This window comes from Rhineura floridana, chromosome 1 (genome assembly GCF_030035675.1).
Source record: "Rhineura floridana isolate rRhiFlo1 chromosome 1, rRhiFlo1.hap2, whole genome shotgun sequence".
Lineage (NCBI taxonomy): Eukaryota > Metazoa > Chordata > Lepidosauria > Squamata > Rhineuridae > Rhineura > Rhineura floridana.
In genome coordinates this window covers 143286907-143300280 of record NC_084480.1, presented here as the reverse complement: position 1 = coordinate 143300280, position 13374 = coordinate 143286907, and the positions used below count along the sequence as shown (strand labels likewise).

At 43.0% G+C, this 13374-nt stretch overlaps 1 protein-coding gene across 2 annotated transcripts in view; it reads left to right on the top strand.

Moving 5' to 3' along the window:
• Positions 1-11200: 11200 nt before the first annotated feature.
• The window catches only part of MELK (maternal embryonic leucine zipper kinase), a 42186-nt gene continuing 40012 nt past the window's right edge, over positions 11201-13374 (top strand). For both annotated transcript variants that reach the window (XM_061634685.1, XM_061634677.1), the window contains exon 1: positions 11201-11356. The gene's annotated coding sequence lies outside the window, so the exon portion shown is untranslated. The remainder of the gene's footprint in view (positions 11357-13374) is intronic.

Genomic DNA, 13374 nt, shown 5'->3' with positions numbered 1-13374 from the left:
AGCCCTGGCCTGAGGCAGGATTGGACCAGATGCGAGGATCCGCTTCATTTACCCAGGAATGTTGGATGCAGACCCATGGGTGCTCTCTAGCCCAGTGCAGTCTGCACTGGCAGAGGCTCTCAGGGCTTCAGGCAGGGGTGTCTCTCAGCCCTACCTGGAGATGCCGCTGAGGACTGAACCTGGGCCCTTCTGCATGCGCAACAGTTTCCCTAAAAATAAAGTAAGATTCTAGTCCTTATGGTTCTGAATGAAGGGTGATTTAAACAGGGAGCTGCTTTATACTGAGTTAGGCCATTGGTCCATGTGGTTCAGCATCAGCACTGTCTACAGCGACTGGCAGCGACTGTCCATGTTCTCTACCACTGAGTTACGGCCATCTTCCCTTGATTTAAAAGGGGGGGACGGGCTCTGGCCTGCAGGTCCCCCAATATCACCTGCTCCACAGGCTCTTCTCAGGCGGGAGGGTGTTCAGCACTGGGCAGTCTCTGCTTGAGGAGAATTTTGAAAGTGCACATTGGGCAGGCTGGCAGCTGACCCAAGGCATCTTCTCCTCAGGCCACTGACCCACAGACAAAGCTAGCTGGGGCCTCAGGTTGATTTGGCTGCTGGAGGTCAATGGCTCTTGACAGACAAAAAGAGGCTTCCTACTCTGCTGCGGGGGGCTTTGCACGCACACTGAGAGGTTTAACTTCCAGAGTCTTGAGTGGAGGCAACTCAATGCTGAAAAAAGACTAGAAACTTGTTAGCAGAGTTAGGTTTGGGATCAAGAGCAGACCCAGCGCTGATGTGTGTGTGTGTATGTGTGTGTGTGTGTGTGAGAGAGAGAGAGAGACTTCCCCTGTGAAGTAGCAGACTTTTACGCTGCAGCAATAACTGAGGATTCAGACTTAGTAAAATAAGGAACAGCTTGCTTCATTGAAGGAAATACACAATAGATAGGAAAGGGATTCTAGTTCTAGTAAACTACCTGCATTGGAGGTTCATGGACCTGACAAGGCCTTTGCCCTCATGCTGCAGGTGAGAGAGACAAAGCAAAGACATCTCTTCTCTTCAAGAGACAGAGAAGAAGCAGGAAGGAGAGAGTTGGAAGGTGTGGTCGGCATTCCTAAGAGGTATCAGTTTTCAGGAAGGAAGATGAGCATATGACCAAAGGAAAGGCACAGCCTAGCAACCTGGAGGTCTCCTCTCTGTCTCCCTCCAGACGTGGAAACACCCAAATCGAGTTGCATTTCCACAATTCCAACACAAGTGATGCTTAAAATGGAAACTGTGATTTATCAGGGACAGGGATTAGGAAACAGACATTGTTCCTGGGGAACCTGGCCTGGTTTTCCCTGCCTTCCGTCTGCAAGATTCTTTCTTTATTTTAAGACCCACTCTGCACCCACCTGTTCCCTGGGCTGCCAGCTTTCTTTGGGTGGCAGCCAGAAATTCAAGATGTAGAACTTTCATTGTCACAGATATGAGGGGACGGGCCTGTTCACCTGCTGAAAAACCCAGCTGGAAAAATCACATGGCAACCTCATCCTGCTATACATTTTGCTTATTTAAACATTTGGTTTTCAACAATCCAAGGAGCAGTGGCAGACATGGAACCACCAGCTTTCCACAATCAGAAAAGGAAGAGGGGGCCCAGGGTGTGAGTGTGTGTGTGTGTGTGATGGAATTTCCTCCCCCAAGGTGTGGTGATGGCCAGAGACTGCTGAGCCCCATCTCTCAGGCCTCTCTCTCTCAGGCCTCTCTCTCTCTCTCAGGCTTCTCTCTCTCTCTCTGGCCTCTCTCTCTCTGGCCTCTCAGGTCTCTCTCTCTCTCTCTCTCTCTCTCTCTGGCCTCTCTCTCTCTCTGAGGCCTCTCTCTCTCTCTCTCTCTCTCTGGCCTCTCTCTCTCTGGCCTCTCAGGCCTCTCTCTCTCTCAGGCCTCTCTCTCTCTCTCTCTCTCTCTCAGGCCTCTCTCTCTCAGGCCTCTCTCTGCAATCAGCCGCAGTCCAACCTGCTCCTGCCACCCAGCAGCCTTCTGCTTCCAAACGAGATTCCAAACTGCTCTATCGGCCGCGATGCAAACTGCAGCCAGAAACGCCCATCGCGGCCACTCCTCCCACCCAGCAGCCATGCGTGTCAATCACGCATGCGTGCCTGAGGGGGAGGTCCAAAAGCCGGAGATCAGCCTCTTCACACCAAATATGGCCGGAGGCCGGAGACGGCCCACTTTTGCCGGAGACTCCGGCAGAAAACCGGAGACCTGGCAACCCTAACCAGCATTCAGAAGCATACTCAGTTATAGCCATGGGTAGCCTTGTCCTCCATGAACTTTTAGTCCCCTTTTAAAACCTTCCAACTTGGCATCCATCACTACATCTTGTGGCAGTGAATTCTATAATTTAACTATGCGCTATGCAAAGAAGTATTTCCTCATTCTCCCAGCATGCAGCTTGTTCAGATGATCCCAGGTTCTAGTGCCGAGAAACTTCTCCCTGTCCGCTTTCTCCATACTATGCACAATGTTATACAACTCTATCATGTCCCAACAAACTTGCATTTTTTTTCTGAGCTAAAAAACCCCAAACAGTGACCTTTCCTCCTGATAGAGTTGCTCAAACCCCTTAATCATTTTGGCTGCCCCTTTCTGCACCTCTGCAAACTCTACAATCTTTTTTTCAGGTGGGGCAACCAGAACTGTTCACAGTACTCCAAGTGTGGCCATGCTGTGGATTTGTACAAAGGCATCATGATATTGGCAGTTTTCAGTCTGTTTCCTAATGATCCCCAACATGGAATCACCTTTTTCACAGCTGTCTAGTAGTTTATTCTGAATATAGTCAGCACCTGTACCATAAAATAATTTCCTGGCAAGTTTTTCAGATGACTTATTAAGTGACTATTGAGATAAAGAGAATGATTTGAAAAGTGCTAATACAGTGATAACGAAAAAGGACCAGAAACTGGCCATCACAGTTAAAGCAAGGATACAAAACCTTTCAAGGTCACAGTTAAAAATTTATATTCTCTAAAGAGAGCAAGTGACTGAGCTGAGAAGACAGCTCCCTCTCACTAAGTAGAAATAAGGGAGCAGCACCCCAGGCTATAATTAAAACTTGAAATTAAAGAATGAGAATTCTTTAATGGTATCATAAAGGGGAAGATCCAGCCCTGAATACAACAATGGTCTGAAGTGTGTTGTGTGTTTATTGGCTGTAAAAGGGTCAGAAAATCAAATGCATTAGTATACTCCTTTAACTACATACCATTAAAGAGCTGAACCTGATTAAGAGCAGAGGAAGGTTCTTTATCCGGTAATGTATTTTATTGCAAAGCAATGGTTGCATTTCCTTAAGTATGATTTAATATAGCCCTCAAAAATAATCAATATAAAGCCTTTGTACATACACATCTAAGGCTGTTTAATCTTATGCGTGTCAAGCATGGGATTGCAGGCAGGTGGACTTTAGGTAGGCATCCATGCTTACTTTGTTTTAAATATCTGTATAGCACCCTTCAGTGGAAATAGTTCCAAGACAGTTCACACAATCAAAATATGAAAACAATAAAACCACATTTGGAACAGTTTTGACATCCAATGGTTGAAAAGGCCCTTACGCAAGTGTAAGGATTCTAGGAGATACTCGTGTTGAATAAATCTAACTGCAACTAAATGGCACTGAAAGGAATTAGCAAATTAATTTAGCGTTGAGGGGGATGTTAACAGCCTAGCCAAAGCTGCAACATGGAACTGCTTAGAAGCAGTAAGCCTTAGATGATGTCTTACCATATCTATTTTAGGGGGGAAATATCTGTTAAGGTTGTAGTGAAGAAGAAAAAGGCAAAGCCAGTTGCAAGCTGGATTGTTTAATGCCTCTGTAAATAATTAATGACCATAGTCAAGGATATAAAACTATAACAGACTCTTACCAATTTTTAAACCAGTGACTTTATTGTTTATGCTATAACACTCCAGAACAGAAGTGCTCAGTTTTTTAATAAGTCCACCCAAAGCATAATTTATATTGTATGTAGTACAAGACAGAAGGCAACTCTTGTAACCATTGATGCCATTGATACATAGCTATATTCCACACATTACACCAAGCTTTAAAAGATATGATGGGGGCAGGGCAGGAAATTGCCCTTGTATCAGTGGCTTGGATATTGCAATGCTGGGAAAGATGAATTTCCCTACAACATAAATCTTGTGCTGGGGAACAAAGTTTGGATCCCATGCACCAATGAAGTACTAAATAGTTTTTTTTGGTCATGTATCTGAGGAGGTAGCCTCTTGTCCATGAAAGTTCACAGCACAACAGAAATTGCTAGTTATTAAGATGCATAAACTTGTTCATTTTGCTGCAAGAGAAATGTGCAATATGCACAAGAAACTTGATAAAGGCAGTTAAAAATACAGTACTGTACATTTTTAATCATGTTATATGGCTGAGGCAGAACACATTAAAAGTCTTGCTGACCTGTACATCTGGATAAGAATTTGGCAGAGCAAATGAATAGCAAGTACTCTACTGTCACCTGCTGGCGTATATGTAAACGTACTGATAAAGAACTCCCTTTGAGGAACGGAATAGTCACAGCAATGTTCAATGAAAAATGATCCACACGATCAAAATATATTTTTCAGCTTGAATGAATCACATGGTCTTCGATGTCTGTATACTAATGCGCAGAGCATGGGAAACAAGCAGGACGAACTTTAACTCTTAATACAGATGGGCAATTACGACTTGATAGGTATAACTGAAACTTGGTGGGATGACTCCCATGACTGGAATACAGCAATTGAAGGATATAACTTGTTCAAAAAGAACAGAAGGAATAAAAAGGGAGGTGGTGTCACGCTGTATGTTAAAAATATATATCCCTGCACAGAAATACAGGAAGATGAGCTTGGTAGCTCCACCGAGAGTATCTGGATTAAAATTAATGGGGCAAGTAATACAAGGAATGTGGTGCTTGGAGTCTACTACCCACCACCCAATCAAGGAGAAGATGAGAATGTAACTTTTGAAAAGCAAATTGCCAATGTTTCAAGGAGGCATGATGTAGTAGTAATGGGGGATTTCAATTATCCCAATGTCTGTTGGGAGACAAATTCTGCCAAACATGGCCCCTCCAAGAAATTTCTCACTTGTGTTGGAGATAACTTTCTCCTACAGAAAGTAGAGAAAGCAACCAGAGGATCAGCTATCCTGGACTTGATTCTAACCAATAGAGATGATTTGGTGGATGAAGTGGCAGTTATGGGAACTCTGGGGGAAAGTGACCACACCATACTTGAATTCTTGATTTTAACAGAAGCGAAAGCTGAGAGTAGCCATACGCGCACCCTGGACTTCAGGAAAGTGGATTTTAATAAACTCAGAACAATTATAAGTACGGTTCCATGGCAAGCCACCCTAATGAGAAAAGGAGTCCAAGATGGGTGGGAGTTTCTAAAAAAGGAAATTCTAAAAGCACAATGGCAAGCAATTCCAACAAGGAAAAAAGGGAGGAAACAACAGAAGAAGCCAATGTGGCTTCACAAAAAGCTTAGAGATGACCTGAAAACAAAAAAGGATACATAAAGTAAGTGGAAAGAAGGCCAGTCCACAAAGGAAGAGTGCAGGCAGGTATCATGGAATTGCCGGGATAGTGTCAGGAAGGCTAAAGCTGAGAATGAGCTGAGGCTAGTGAGGGATGCTAAAAGCAACAAAAAAGCTTTCTTCAGGTATGCCCATAGTAAAAGACAGAGAAAAGAAATGGTGGCACAGCTACTCAATGAGGATGGCAAAATGATAACAGATGACAAAGAAAAGGCAGAAGTCCTCAATTCCTACTTTGGCTCAGTCTTCTCCCAAAAAAGGATCTGTGACCCTCCCGGGAAACATGAAGTAGAAGGGGCAGGATTGGAGCTTGAGATTGATAGACAAATGGTCAAGGAATACCTAATCACTTTGAGCGAGTTCAAATCTCCAGGGCACAATAAACTGGATCCTAGAGTATTGAAGGAACTGGCTGAAGAACTCTCAGAACCGCTGTCTATTATCTTTGAGAAATCATGGAGGACTGGTGAAGTGCTGGATGACTGGAGGAGAGCTAATGTTGTCCCTATCTTCAAAAAGGGCAAGAAGGAGGAACTGGGGAACTATAGACCAGTCAGCCTAACATCAATCCCTGGAAAAACTCTGGAGCAGATTATAAAGCAGTCAATCTGTAAACACCTTGAAAGCAATGCAGTGATTACTAGGACCCAATATGGATTTATGAAGAACAAATCCTGCCAAACTAATCTCATCTCATTTTTTGACCGGGTAACCTCCCTTGTAGACTGTGGGAATGCTTTGGACATAATATATCTCAACTTCAGCAAAGCTTTTGACAAAGTGCCCCATGATATTCTGATTAGCAAGCTAGCTGAATGTGGGCTGGATGAAACAACTATCAGATGAATCGTCAGTTGGCTCCAGAATCGTAAAAGAGTGCTTATCAATGGTTCCTTCTCAAACTGGGCGGAAGTAACGAGTGGGGTACCACAGGGCTCGGTCCTGGCCCAAGTGCTCTTTAACATTTTTATTAACGACTTGGATGAGGAGGTACAGAGCATGCTTATCAAATTTGCAGATGGTACGAAGTTGGGGGGCATAGCTAATACCGTGGAAGACAGAAAGAAAATTCAAAGGGACCTTGATGGGCTGGAGCATTAGGCTGAAAACAACAAAATGACATTCAACAGGGATAAATGCAAAGTTCTACACTTAGGAAAAAGAAATCAAATGCACAGTTATAAGATGAGGGATACTTGGCTCAGCCATACGACATGTGAGAAGGAACTTCGAATTGTTGTTGATCACAAGCTGAATATGAGCCAACAGTGTGATGTGGCTGCAAAAAAGGCAAATGCTGTATTAGGCTGCATTAACAGAAGTATAGTTTCCAAATCGCGTGAAGTACTAGTTCCCCTCTATTCAGCACTGGTTAGACCTCATCTTGAATACTGCGTCCAGTTCTGGTCTCCACACTTCAAGAAGGATGCAGACAAACTGGAACAGGTTCAGAGGAGGGCAACAAAGATGATCAGGGGACTGGAAACAAAGCCTTATGAGGAGAGACTGAAAGAACTGGGCATGTTTAGCCTGGAGAAGAGAAGACTGAGGGGAGATATGATAGCACTCTCAAGTACATGAAAGGTTGTCACATAGAGGAGGGCCAGGATCCCAGAGTGCAGGACACGGAATAATGGGCTCAAGTTGCAGGAAGCCAGATTTCCATTGGACATCAGGAAAAACTTCCTAACTGTTAGAGCCATACGACAATGGAACCAATTACCTAGAGAGGTAGTGGCTCTCTGACACTGGAGGCATTCAAGAGGCAGCTGGGCAGCCATCTGTCAGGAATGCTTTGGTTTGGATTCCTGCATTGAGCAGGGGGTTGGACTTGATGGCCTTATAGGCCCCTTCCAACTCTACTATTCTATGATTCTATGATAAACATACTTCACTGTTTTGTGAGATTTTGGTTGATCCTATTAAAGGTATTCCCTGATTATGAATTTTGTCATTTTTCACAAGGACCATTCTAACTACCTTTGCTTTTTATGTGTCTTGATATTATGCAAATCTCCTTTTTAAATAATGCTTGTAATCAAGTCTGCTAAAAAAAGGCAAAGCTTTAATTGCTGTTTGGCCATTACTGTGAACAATAATTTAAAATAAAGTTGAACTTCCTAGCTATTTGATGCAATGACTAAGTATTGGAACAGATTATCTGTACCAGCCATGACAACCTCTGGCTATGTATAACATGCATTCAGATTGATGATGTTCTTCACTTTGAACAAAGTCTGGGCTGTAATCCTATGCAGACATACATGTAAAGCCCTATGAAATCAACAAGACTGGCTCCTCCAAGAGTAGCATGCTTAAGATTGGGCACTTACTAGACAGCAAGGCCAAAACCATAGATGCATTTTAAAATATGTTATCATTTAGGAATCTCTTTCTACTTCAGTTAGTGTGTATTTTCACCAATCACAAGGCAGACTATTCCCATTTTAAAATGTTACTGTATCTCCTCCAGCTAGCGCAGAATAAACGTCTCCACTCACTAGCCTATGCTGCTGTGCAACTATACTTAAAACAACTGAGTATCCTTGCACAAATACTCATTGCTCTCCAGTGAAAGGAGTAACGTTTGGGGAAAGCACAATCGATTTCACCAGACCAGACAAGGGAGGGAAGGAGGGGAAGAACAATGGACAAAGGCATGACTTCCCCAACCTTAACAATTTCAAGAGAGCAGAGAAAGGAGGTGGTGAGGGATACCTACATTGATGAAAACTAACAGAATTTCCCATCACACTTCCTTACAGGGAGGAGGAATTGCATGTGTGCACAGAACCATTCAACAGACATGTGCAATTCTATGGATAAATCGTGGATGAAAGATGAAAAATGCTTATCAGATAGAATTATGTCTGTTTATAATACACACAAAGTGCAGGAATGTTGATCTAAAAACCCTGCTAGAAGAATATTCCTGTCATTTCTGTCTTTCACACAAACCAACAGGAGTGAAATCTGTCTAACACTACAATATCATGCACATTTGTATAGGAATAAGTCAAAGGGACTTATTTCTGGGTGACAATATAGAACAGGGCTCCTCAAACTTCTGAGTTCATTGACCCCTCAATGAGCTTATAAAGTTACAATCAACTCCAACCCAAATTCTTAGGAATGTAAATGAAATAAAGTCAGGAAACAGTAATATATAATCAATGTTTATTAATCATCAATCACCATTACCACAAACCATAAAATATAAAAAATAAAGAATACTATTGTACAGTGTGGAATTTTATTAAATGCAGAGGTTCCTCACTGGCAAGGGAGGGGCACTCTGCACATGTCCATGCATTTCTGAGGGTCATAGTTCTTAATGAATGTTTTCACACTATACTTTGTAAATCCCCTGGCCTTTATTCACCCTCACAAAGAATCCCAACCACCCCATGGGGTTAGTATTAACCACTTTGGGAAACCCTGATGCAGAGGACTGCATTGTAAGGTTGCAAACTTGCAGTGCAATGATATACACACTTAGGATGCAATCCAACTCATATTTCCTTTGGGCTGTGGGGAGTTGGATGCAGTGGTCCCCTGGCTGAGCTGGCAAGCTCCTGGCACTGCTGGGCTCCACAGCGCTCCACCAATAGAAGTGCCCCACTGCAGCTGAGTTCTGCAGGCATAGCGGGCGAGGAGCCATGGGGGGGGGACTTATGGAACATCCTCCTTGCGTTCAGAGCCCTCCTCCAGGTCCTGACCTGGCCAAAATCTCCGTTGGGCAAAAGGCCACCAGAGTAAAAAAAATTGCAGTGGGCATCTGCAGGGAGCATTTACTCTCTGGGAGACTGATTAGTAGGAGCCAGCTTCTTCTTTCCTGCTTGTGTGCGCCAGCCCGATGGAGCCGGCGTTCAACTGGGCTGGTAGATCCCGAGCAGGAAGTGTATCCCGAGCAGGAAGTGTATCCCATGGATCTTCCCACCGGCTCCTTCTGCCAACTGCCTGTCATTTGGATTGCTCTGCTCCTCCAGGCTACTTTCGTCTTATCAAAGCAGGACTTAGTTTTTCTGACTAAATATGCACGTTCTGCAGGGTAACAGCTTCAAACATACACACTAGACAGTAAGTCCAACTGAACTCAGGAGGACACTTCTGAGCAGTAGTATAGTGGCAAATTCAGAAGTGCAGTGTCCCTTCATGATAGTCACAGACACCCCCTTGTTTTTTTGCAGTGCTGAGTTGAAAATGAGATCCTTGTTAATACCTTCGCCCACAACAAATGCCAATAAGGAGCCAATAAGCATGAAAGGAGAGTGTAGGCTACTGAGAAGAGTCTTCTCAGGGGCTTACTCACCTCCTTTCACTCTGACTTGACTCCAATCATCAGAAAAAGGACAAGGAAGCATGATAGAAGACTCTTCTTGGTGGATAACACCAGGGCTGTGGAGTCGGAGTCGTGGAGTCGGAAGCAATTTTGGGTGGAATCGGAAGAAATGTACCGACTCCGACTTCAAAATAAATTTTGATTGACAATTTTTTTTAAAATATAAATTCAAAATGTCAAAGAAGCTTCCCATGAAGTCAGCTGTAGTTGAACATTTCACCATAACTCAAGATGGAAAACATTTTGTGTGTCAGTGTATGACACAGGATCCAGATGAAGACAAATGCTGTGATGCCAAGATCAGCGCATATTCAGGCAGCGATAAAAATGCTCCTACGAGAGCTTCCAATTTAAAAAGACATTTACAGCCCTTTCCAGGGCTGTGGAGTTGGAAGCAATTTTGGGTGGAGTCGGAGTCAGGTTTGGCATACCGACTCCACAGCCCTGGATAACACACTCCCCTTTCATACTGATTAGTTCACAGGATGCTGAAGATATATGGACCCTGCTCCCAAAAAAGTAAAGGGTCTAAGACACACACCCGACCCAGGACAACTAAATGAGTAGAGCACACAGGCTTCACCTGTTCCAAGTTGCCAGTGAAAAGACACAACTTTAACTTCACTACCTCAAAGATGCTCAGTTCTCAGCAAAAAATATTTTATTTGTACAGGATGCATACTCCAAAAGGCCACACACACACAAAAATACAATTTACCTTAATCACAAGACTGCAGTTATTTTGTGATTTAAAAAACTTTGAGATTAATTCCTTATTAATACTAAGATGTTTCAGTAGCTAATCAAAGTAAAGTGCAACTCCCCTGATCCTATGGATACTTTCTCAAAAGGAGTCGCGCTAAGTTTACCCAGGCGTGTTTACTCACAGGTACCAGTAGTAAGCAAATAGTTAAAAGCACAATCGAGGTAAAATTAAGCACTTAACATGTTTATTAACCTATCGCATTGAAGTAGAGTCTTTAAAGCAATTAACTTTGGCCGGAACTTTCTTCCGTTATTTTTAAAATGAAATTCGCTAACAAATGTTTCTCTGTTTTAAGGACTCAGCACACCTTCATTACTATGTGTTGCCAAAACTAGCTTCACAAATAAGCTAACAACGCGCACACTGTGCCGCAATCTCGGAGACCCGTCTAAGCGACTCCTGCCCGCAACACCCACCATGGCTGTCCAACCGCTGATCTTTGTGGTTTTTTGCGTGTGTTTGTTCTTTTCCCTTCCTCCCATGCGCCCTTTCGCTAGTCCCGCCCTTTCCGCCGAGAACACGGTGTTTGTTTGGAGGGGGAGAGGAAGTGGGTTGGTCGTCCGGGAATTTTAAATCTTGGCAGTCGGTAGGATTTTGTTTCTGGCAAGAGCTGGATGCTCTAGTTTGGTGTGATTCTGGTTGTTGAGCTTTTTCTCTCCCTCTGGTAAGTAATAGCGTACGGGTTTTTTTTTTCTGTCTTTTGGAGCGTTCCTTATTCTTTGAAGGTTTCTTTAGCTCTCGCTAAGTAGAGCAAGAGCCTGTGGTCGGTTTACTCCGGAGTAAGTCTTACTGAGTTCTTTGGGACTTAGTCCCAGGTGTGTGTGTGGAGTTGTGGTTTGTGTGTAGTCCTCCATTATTTATTAGGATGTATTATTTTTAACGCATGGACGTTTTAAGTGAGGCTTAACTTTTAAGGTAAGGCATGTTGGTGTTTGAGAGAGCCAGTGTGGTGGAGTGATAAGGGTGTTGGACTGGGACCTGGGAGACCAGGGTTTGAATCCCCACTCAGCCATGAAGCTCAGTGGGGGGCCTTGGACCAGCCACTGCATCTCAGCCCAACCTACTTCATAGGGTTGTTGTGAGGATTAAATTAGGAGGGGAAGAACCGTGTATACTGCCTTGAGCTCACTGGAGAAAACGGGCTGTGGAAAATATCTATGCTTTTCTCCTAGAAACTGCTCTTTTTTCTTGGAGAGGAGGCTAACCTGTGGTTTCTTAGTGGGGAATAAAAAGCATCTGAGTATGTATGGTGGCCTTCCCTCAATATTTTTTAAGTATACGTCTTGCTGTTCAGGTGATGAAACCTTTCAAGACTGATTATAAGAAGTGCTAAAAACACTTTAAACAAAAACAGCAATGCAGCTAGCAATATTAGCATAGAATAATCCATCAGCATCCTTCATGCAACACAGCTGGTGGTAGACTGCCTGTGTGAGTGTGAAAATCTAGGTGCAGCAGGTTCTAGGGTAGTCTTTGTCTGTCCCCCTCCTGCAGTCTTATGCAAATGCAAAGTTCCTCTGAAGAGTTGGACAGATTCTTAAGTGACATATGGAGGATTACTATTAAGACTATTCATCACTTACGTTAGAGTTAAGGAGTGGACATTGCATGAGGTGACTTGCTTCTATGCAGACCAGCTCTTGAAACACCTTTCTCACCTAGAAATTGAATATTGTGTTTAAGCAATGTGATTTAAAAGACTTTATTAAAATAACTTGGCTGGTTTTCTAAGTATGATTTGTTGAAGTTAACAGATGAACCACATAGTTACAGAATGAACAAGATGTCCAACTGAAGAAAACTGGAATAATAAATAATGTTGGCTTAATTACATATTTTTGTGTTACAGTGATTACTGTACATGACTTGGTACTGTTCTTCATAGCATGGCTCCTTGCCTTGGGATTGTAAATGCCTGTTATTTAAATGAAAGCTGACTGTTTCTCCTAGAAAGCCGATGTAAAATATGATATATATATATATATAACATTGGCTACTCAGAATTTCAGTTAGATGCTTCTTTTTATGCTCCTTATTCAAGTTTGTAGATATGTAAACTATGTCTCAAAAGTGCAGTTGATTCTTACTTTAGCTATTCTGAGTATAAATCAATTCAAAGATGAAGGTATCTGGCCAATGTTCTGGGATGCTCGGAATAAGATGGAAGTAAAAGCTCTCTAGTGTGTTGGGAGAGGGAGGCTTGATGATGGTAGTGCACAGGATGTGCTCTGATCTCATTGGAAAATTAGCAGAGGTAGTCCAACAAGGAGTACAGATGTTGTTGGACTACAATTCTCATCAGCCTCAGCCAGCATAGCCAGTAGCTGGGGATGATAGGAGTAATAGTCTGACCACATCTGGAAGACACGACATCTGCTAATGATCTAGCCTTGCCCATTTTTTAGCAGGCAATATTGCCTGTGGTGCTGACTTTGATTTGACAGGGCAGTGTAAGCTGGGCTGCAGCTTTGATAGGAAGGTCAAGTCTAGCCAAGAAGATCCAGAGGCTGTCTTTCTGTCCCCACCTGCATTCATCTGGTTTTACCTCTGAGTTCTCACAAAGATTGAACAATGTATTTGTATCTTGCTTGTTTAAAAAACTTGATGTGTTAGTAACATTTTCAGTATTGGAAACTGCTTGCAGAATTAGATCTAAAATCAATTTGGATGAAGATGTAGTTT